General features: G+C 40.1%; 1 long non-coding RNA gene across 1 annotated transcript; it reads right to left on the reverse strand.

Moving 5' to 3' along the window:
• Positions 1–3,281: 3,281 nt before the first annotated feature.
• On the reverse strand, positions 3,282–8,767 carry LOC112476211. The gene is made up of 3 exons (XR_003044985.1): positions 8,591–8,767; positions 6,125–6,292; positions 3,282–3,886 (listed from the first exon to the last, which is right to left on the reverse strand). It is a non-coding gene; the product is annotated as an uncharacterized LOC112476211 (long non-coding RNA).
• Between the last annotated feature and the right edge of the window lie 331 nt (positions 8,768–9,098).

Genomic DNA, 9,098 nt, shown 5'->3' on the forward strand with positions numbered 1-9,098 from the left:
CATTCAGGTCATTTTCCCATTTTATTGTTGAGTTCTTAGATTTTTTTTCTCATGAATACAAAGGACTTCTTTATGAGAGATTAGCCCTCTGTCTGGGATACAAATTGCAGAAAATTTCCCAGTTTCTCTAGGCTTCTGACTTTGCTTAAGTTATTATGTTGACATGTGAATATTTTTATAGTCATATTTATCAATCATTTTCACCTTTACTTAGGAGAAAATCAGACCTCTAGAACCTTAAAAACATCATACAGTGTCAGGCCCCTGGGTTTTTGTGGAATTTATCTACCCTTCTAGGATGCAAATGTCTTACTAAGGCATCTAGGTCATCTGCCATTTCCAGCTCACCAGATCCTATCACTTGTAAATCTACAAATCTCCAAAAGAGTGATTTAAGGTCGGGCCTCTGTTCACCAAATGTAGAGATTTTTGTTTCATCTCATTTAGTTTGTTGTTATATATAGGTCAGGTGGGATCTGCATGGGCTGCCCTATAATTTGACCATAGGGAACCCATATATCAGTTGCTGCCAAGTCCTATAGGCCAAACTATTTTAAAAATGACCGTCACCCTATTTTTGTCATGACACCCACTTTACATCTTTTAATTAATGGCTTCTACCTAGCCTCTGCCACCCCTAGATCACATTTTTTTCTCCCCACAAAAATTAAGGTGCTCCTTTCAATTGGAGTATTTCCTGAGAGCTACTATAGCAATTTTCAAAGATGCTGGTGCTCCCCTTTCTGGTATTTCTCAAGGTCTTAGTGGTTTCTCAAGACGCTTGTTGAACAGAGTGTCTTTTAGCCAGCCATTCAAGAGACATAGTTAGGAGATGAGTAAACAGTTCACCATTACAAATTTACTCCAACATTCCTATCTCCCTAAGTCTTTGAATGTTCTCTTCACATTATACCAAGGAATTTCTAGCATCTCAACTTCAATTAGCATGGGTAAGCTAGGAGCAGACCACAAAGGTGAGTCACGTTTGTACACTGGTGAGAATGACAACTCAAATTTGGCTAAGACTTCACTCAGTTTTATAGTTGCTTCAAAATATACACAGTTGACTAAGGATAATACATGATGATATGAGTAGGCAAACAACTCAGGATCTTCACTGTTAATCACAGAGGTGCACCCTAAGTTTGGTGGCCTCAATGCTCTCACATAGTAATGAATTCATCAGGTCAATAGCATTTAGAAACATGGCTGGCTGTCTTTCATTTGACTTTAGGCTGAAAGAAGGATTAGTCCTGGTCATTGTTCAGGAGTCCACCTATTTCCATAAAAGGAATTAGCCAACTGCAGATACATAATCTTGTTATCACGGCTTTTATGGCTTTCTGCATCATCAGGCCTACTTGAAGCTTTGTTGTAGCAGGTCTAGGCAACAGTTTACCACACAGGGCCTCAGTCAGCTAACTTTTAACACAGAAATGGAGCATACAATTAGAATTACTACCAGCTGCTTGATCTAGCCCAGTGATTTCAGAATCTCTGGTAATGTGGCCCACGCTGATAATTTCAGTCTAAACTAAATTTTCATCTTTCCTACTTGATCTAGCACCACCAGAATACCATTTAGGTATTATTTAGGTGTTTTTTTTTTCCCCGTAATATAAATTGACAAAATAATCTCCCTTCACTTTGACTTTGTAATTGGCCATTCAGGGCATGCTGGGCTCTGATTCTAGTTATAATTTGGCAAACAATGAAGGGGATTGGGCAAGTGAAGAACTGGCTTACTCTTTGAAGCAGGCTAAATTGTTGTAGGAGCTTCAAGTAAGGAAAGATAGATTCATAAGAAAGGAAGTATGGCAACTTCCTCTAGCCAGGGAGGCTCATGTTATGGGAGATTCCAGGCATGATCTGTTTCAATTCTCCAGGCAACATTCTTTCCCAGACAGTTTTAACTTATGCTTTTTAGAATTGGGGAATCTGTGAATTCAACTAAGATTATTTGGCAATCAATACAATTCGACTTGGAGTTTGGTTTTACCTACCTTAGTTCAGTAGCTGCAAGAGGCAAGTTTTCCTTTAAGTACTGATCATAGAAAGTCTTTTGTTTTTAGCTGGTCCTTAGACAACAATTTAGGACTCTGAGCTGGAAATTTTCTTTCTTTAAGCTCTCCAGTAGTGACTACCCACACCTACGGTTCTTCACTTCCTCGTGGCTTTCCTATTGTTCTGTGCCAGTCGCCACTTGTTTCTTCAAAGTCTTGCCTTTAATGAGCATTTCATATGCTCTTCTTGTTAACAGCTTTGCCACTGTGTAGCATGGGCACCCTGAGTCCTGTCCTTTAATCCTAGATGGGTTTTTATTGCTGTCACTACAAAGAGTCCGAATGATGAATTCCTGAGATTATTTCCTGAGAAGTTATTGCCTGCAGTTGCTCCTGTCACTGGTTTCTATATGAATCAAGGTTCTTGCTTGTTATAAGCAACAGAAATAAACTCAAGCTATTTGAAGCAGAAAACAAATTCATTAGAGAATTAGAGAGAGAGACTGCGGGGGAGGGGAAAGAGAGAGAGAGAAAGAGAGAGGTCATTGACTCTGCAGGAGCCAAAGAATCAGATTCAGAGGTCGCAAATGAGCTAGAAGCCATGCCCAAACGCATTTTGGGTACACACACACTTCCATTTGCACCACTAACATCAGTCTTGGACAAAGACATGAAACATCTGTCCCTGCTACCTCTGGGAGCCACCACTGTGGCCATGAGTGCCAGAATAGAGTCAGTATGGTCTGTACTTTTTTGTATCATTTGCTTCCAATTCAGAGTCCTGGAGAGGGGCTTCTAATGGAGAAGACCTTGGTCACATGCCTCTACTCTAGATGCACCATCGACTGGAAAAGCAAACAGCATTTTTAGCTTCTATAGCGGAGGTGGGGTTTCTGCCAATATAGGAAGTGATATTTGGATGCAGGGAAGCCAAAAAGAATAACAAATGTCCAGTTTGACTTGTAAGATCAATCGACATTTACAAAAAGAAGAAATTTCTCTTTCAAACTCCTCAGCATTAAAAAAGAGCATTCGAGGTCTTCATTTATTTACTGGCCTAGAATGTATTTTTGCTCATCTTTCCTTGTTTGCACTGAATAAGAGAACAAATTTTTAAAATCAAATTATTATATTTTGTTTTGTCTTTATACTTTACCAATATACTGAACCTATTTTATTTTCAGACATTAGATTTCATAGAGATTAATTCTACTTTCTTATTTCTTATGTTAAAATATTTGAAAAATAATAGTCGTAAAATAAAATAAATAATAGGAGCAGACTCTCTAAAGAAAGTTTTATTCGCAATATTTGTTGGTACAATATGCTAAGCCTCCTTGAGGTTTTTTTGCTTTGTTTTAGGTAGAACTGGTGATGGCTCCAACCCTGCTCAGGAAATTGGATTCGGTGAGTGGCAGCCGCAGCCACACAGTGAGTCCTTAAGTGGCAGTCCACTTCTAACACTGCGCCTCTAGACATCACACTAATCCTGGCAATGTGAGAGAGAGAGCCAGATCAAAGCCCATTTGGAGAAAGAAAGAAAATAATCCCAAACTGCTCCTTTGATGTCACATTAGGCCATTAATATACATCACATCTGTTTAATTTAAAACTTCTGCCCAGTGCTGCTATGACTTAATTGCACACCTCTTGAGACCCAGCATTAAGTTCCTGTGTACTTGGATGGGGAACATGATTTGTGCTGTAGTTAATGATGAGGTTTAGAGTCAAGTCCATCTTCATGCGTTCTCAAACTCTCCACTGGCCTAACTGCATGCTTCTCATAAATAACGCCTTCGGTGGACGAGGAGACCATAAATCTGTCCAAAGATGCATCTCTTCATCCAATTCTGTTCTCTCCTTTGACTCTGCCTTTTGATTGCCTGGATTATAATGAGAAGTCTGTTAAGTACGTGTCTCTCTTTTCTCTCTCAGCGGGCTAGTAATTTCCTTCATGCCTTACTCTGTCTCATGTTTGGGAAATGGGAGACGTTGTTAGGTTTTTAACAGTATCTTTAAAATTATCCATCATTTGTCTATCATCTTTATTCGTATTCCAAGTATTTTTAGAGTATGACCCTGTTTTTTGGTTATAGAAAGTTTCTCTTAAAGATTTTATTAAGCTTTGTGCAAAAACTGGAGGATGAGTTGAAATAACAAAGAATTTAAAAGACACAGGGCTCAAAAATTAAATAAGTGGCATCATAAACTATGTTTACCTCTAGACAACTTGGGAAATGCAGCAATGACAGATAAGATTTTAGCAGAAAGTAGCTCATACTTTCACTTCTTGTGGAGAAGAAGCTGGACTTTCATGGAAGGAAACTGTAAGGAGTAACCACAGGTACCACAGAAGATGTAGTTATGTAAACAGATCTGATTCAGAGATAAGGATGCCGAATGAGAGAAAATGGTGTGAATGTGTGGGAACTGGGACTCTCAGGAAAGGGATACCCAGCAAGAGATAACCAGAATGGTCTGAAGCCATGAGCCTCAATCATAATACTTAGGAATTTAGAGAAAATTTTTAAAAAAGAAAAAGAGTTCATAAAAGTTTGGCCTCTTCTTTCAGTCCTCAAGTGCAGCCTAAGAAAGAAGGCATCCTTTAATAGGTAGTATAATAAGCTCCTTTGGTTGTTAGCATATGTAGGAGACAGAAAAAGAGGAAGAAAAGGAGGGAAGGAGGGAGGGAGGGAAGGAAGGAGGGAAGGAGGGAGGGAGTCGGGGAGAGAGAGAGAACTGGAATGATAAAGAACGTAGCCAAGGTCAAGGTTAGCTAGCTTTCCTTAAGGTTACTTAGTGAGCTCTGACTGAGATCAACAGTATTAGTTTAGAGTGTCTCAAACTTCTCTCAAACGATCTCAAGGAAAAGGAAAGTGAGAAACATATCCTCAAGCAATTGGAGAGATGATGCTGGCACTGCAAATAAAAATTTCTTTAAGATTTCCTGTTTTATTTTAAAAATGTATACAAATGTTGCATTCTATTCATAATGTGGTTTTTTAATATAAAATATTTTAGGCTAATGCCATTCAGCAAAATCGATGCTCCCAGTAATTGTGTCCCACTTAGTCTATAATTTTGCAAAGCCCATAGCCCACTGTCATGGGAACCTCTGAGGGGGGCTGCACTATCCATATGAAAAACAAATGAACACAATTAGTTCAATTCTAAATGTTGTATCTGAAAATATTGTGACTTTCAGTTAAGTCTATTCAATCATTCAGCCAAATATTTTAATAACCTGTAGAAACACAAGGAATATAATTTCAAACTTTGGCCTGCTGTGTTCTCAGTTGAACAACCAAGCTTTGCATGACGCCTTTCTGGCAAGAGGTACTTGTTTCGATCAGAGACATTGCTCACTCTAAAAATTTGATCCAAATCTGGAGTTAGTGTTAAATGACACCATGTGTTTCCTCTGGTTAAGTAAGGTCAATAAATTGTGTTCCTTTTTGTTTCAAAAAACTGAGATATTTTAGTCTGTTTGTGTTGAAAAACCACTAATTACGAATTTAAGAAATTTGGAGGGCAGTGAGAACTCAAAGGCTGCATTTGGCATGCCCGCTCATCTTGCCTTCAGAATTCTGGAGTATTTGAGGTGTTACTATAAAGAAACAAGTCTGCTTTTTCTTTTCTTTTTTTTTTTTTAAGTCTTTTTTTATGGCCTAAAACATGTCAAAAATGTTTTGAGAAATGACAGACAGCATTGTTAAATAAACATTGTTAAATAAAGGCAACACTTATTCAAATAATTTAAAATTCAAAAAGCATCTGTACCTGAATGAATGTCAGAGATAAGGAATTCCTTCCTTTGAAAAATGAAAAATCATACTCAGGCCTCTATGACCTTTCAAACTATACTACCTAATATTAATTCTGCAGAGAAATATGTAGAGAAGGAGGTTGATAAAGATAATAATCTCTTAAGTAAATATAAATAATTTAACAGTTCCAGAATTCCCAGAGTAATATATATATATATCTACATATTTGTGGGTTAGAGGTGGAGAGGAAAGAATGGTAGATGCCAAATTCAGTAATTTGCAATTATTTGCCTGAAAATCTAGCTGCATAACTTCAATGTAAAAAAAAATAAAATTAAATTAAGAAAGTGTTACCTGCTTGTTTCCGGTGCCTCATACTTTATCTGGATGAATCTCCCTTTCTGATCTATTCTCCGCAGTCCTCCATAGGCCAAGGGGCAATTCTCCTGCTTGGTAAGCTTTCCTTCCTTACTGCTAGGAGCTTATTCACTCCACAGCCTTGCTTCCAAGTGGCAGGGACTGCTGATACAGGAACAATAGGATGTCTCTGAGTTCACAGTGCAGCAGGAGAGACAGATCAGTAGATACCTAAGTTAAAAATGTGCGTTCTCTGTCCCAGGTAGAAATGTACAGGGTGTCTTGGGGCACAGAGAAGAGCCTCAAACCTAATAGAAGGTGCCCAAGAAGGCAAAGGCAGAGCAGATATGGAGCCAACACCTTGGGTTCCAAAGTGCCCCATTGAATGCCCTGGTGAGATCTCGAGTTGCGATCAGAAGGCAGAGTGTGTGTGTGTCCCTAGCCACTGTCACACAGTGGGCTTGCTGGGACAGCATAGGCTTGCTCCACACAGGGTGGTCTCTGCCTGACCCAGACAAAGTCAGCATCAACTGATGGGAAGGAACGAAGACGGGTAGAGCATGGAGAGCAGCTTCCAGTTCAGGCAGAGGAAAACATTCTCCAAGGAAGCACCAGATTCCTGAACTGAGTCCAGCCCTTTGGAAAAGATGCAGTTCGGGCTGCAATTCAAGTAAACTTCTGAGGAGCTTCAAAAGCTCAGACTTGGCAATTCAATTCAAAAGGCTCTTCCAAGCTCTTCCTATTTAACTTCAACTTCTAAGGCAAAGTCATTGTTTACAGCCTGGCGGAGTTGGAATAGTGTGGAAAAAACGAACTTGTGACGGTTGGGATTTAGAACCACCCTCAGACTTAAGCTAGAGGTGAATTTGAGGAGCTTTCAGCACCACGGCCTCGCTTCCACCCGCCAGTGTATGTGCCGGTGTTTGGCTGGGGGGAAACAGTGGGTCTCAGATTTGTAGGCGACTCCTTTCGGGACCATCTCTCCCACATTCTCATTTGCCACGCCCCTTAGACCACCTGATGTGTCCCTGTTCCCCACCATATTTCCACTGGGGAATGCTCTGTGGCTCCTGAATGTCCATGGCCGAGCTGCTGCCTCCACGAGGGCAGGGCAAGGGAAACAGCGTCTAAGCGAAAGAAGAGATATGTGCACGCTTTGCAGCAAAGAAAGTAAGGTTTGTTAGAAAGTTGCAAGTCCAGGAGACACAGGCACACTATCACTCCAAGGCCTGGCTCTCCAGATGTCTTGGGAGTACAGATTACATAGGAAAAAAATCAGTAGTCAGGAAAACTATGAGAGCTGGGGTCATAGGTGCTACTGATTGAATGATTGCTGGAGGAGGAGGTAATTGATCATTATGTCCAGTTCTGGAATCAGCCAAGTTGCCATCCCCTCTTAACCCAATGGCCAGGTCCCGAGGCCAGTGGGATTGCAGTTCTGCCTCTGTGGGCCTGGGGCTGAAACACATCTAAAGCCGAGATGTTATCCTTAGTCTAAAGTCCAACAGAAACCTATTGTCCTCATGATTATAGACTTGAGGCTCGGATAATCTTATGTCCTAAGGCTTAATGATTAAAGGAGCAGGCATACAGAGAATTAGGGCAGGAAAAAGCAAGTGAGTCACAATGCCATTATCTGGACAAAACCAGCTTGAATCAGAGAAAAAAAAAACTGTATTAAAGAAATGAAGTTTGTGTGTGGGTTACAGTAGCTGCTCATCAGTGTTAGTTTCTTTCCAAATTCAATCTGATTAAACTTTTAGCTACCAAGAGTCTACTAGTTTCCAGGCTCTGGGAATATAATGTAAAATAACCCTCAAGGAGCTTATTGTCTAGTGTAGTGGTCTCCAACCTTTTTAGCACCAGGGACCATTGGCCAGGCAGAGGGGGCTATGGAGGGAGAAGAGCTTACAGTTAGAGATATCAAGGTTGGGATGAGAGCAAAAACGGGGAAGTTGAAAGTAGTTCAGCCAGCCTAGAAAGGTGAAGGTAGAGGGCCAGAAAGAATTTCCAAATTATAAAATTTTAGTAACTATAAATTTTTATCTTGAAGCAAAGGGAAAATCATTAAAGTATCTTAAGCAAGAGAGTTACATAATCTTATTTGAATTTTAGAAAGACTCCTGAGTAGAGATCATACAGTTGCAAGGTACAATTTAACTTCCAAGTTCCTCACTATTAGCAGCTTCATTTGAAGGTCAAATGAAGAATTCTTCTAGAATTAGAAAAAAAAAACTATTTGGAATTTTTCAGGTCAGGCTATGTAATCCTGAGTCCTTAGAAACGACCAGAGGATTTGTTAGTTTTTTTCTCTACAAGTGAGATTGAGTGGGGTTTTAACATCCCCTCTATGAACCAGGCTCAGTTCCAAGGCAAATTTTATTACTTGGTTGGGAAAAAAAATGAAAACTTTTATACCTACATTACTCAACTACCTCTTTATAAACTTGCTTTTTCACTCACCTGCATGTGGCTTGCTCCTAGGATCAAGAAGCCAGAAGGCAATGAAAAGTGTTATCAGACTTGCATAAGACCAGCCCCTCCCTAAAGATGTTCTGGAGACAAAGCCAAATAAGGTGGAGTTGGGCAGAGCTGAGGCTTCAGGCTCAGGCTTGCAGGCTGGCTTGAGGGATTAGAAGCCCTAAACAAGTTATTGGGGTTGTTCCTCTCTCTTTGTTTCCTGTTAGGTGATATGTGAGTTGGTTATGTTTTTATTTCAATGATTCGCCAGTGAACATTGCTTTCGAAACAGCAGTTTGCAGGATTAGCTAATAGCCATGCTGTCGTCCTTGTTCAAACTCGGTGAACAGTGATTTAATCTCAGATTGCTCAATGTGGCTTCAGGTTCTCTCTGCCTAGCTCTAGACTTGCATGGAAAGGGTGACTGAGCCGGTTGGGGGATGAGTTATTTGCCTTTTTCTGAGAGATCCTCCAGGTGGGGGAGTTGTAAGAGAATAAGTTTTGTCAACAT

This window comes from Pteropus alecto, unplaced genomic scaffold, assembly GCF_000325575.1.
Source record: "Pteropus alecto unplaced genomic scaffold, ASM32557v1 scaffold12, whole genome shotgun sequence".
NCBI classification, from domain to species: Eukaryota; Metazoa; Chordata; class Mammalia; order Chiroptera; family Pteropodidae; genus Pteropus; species Pteropus alecto.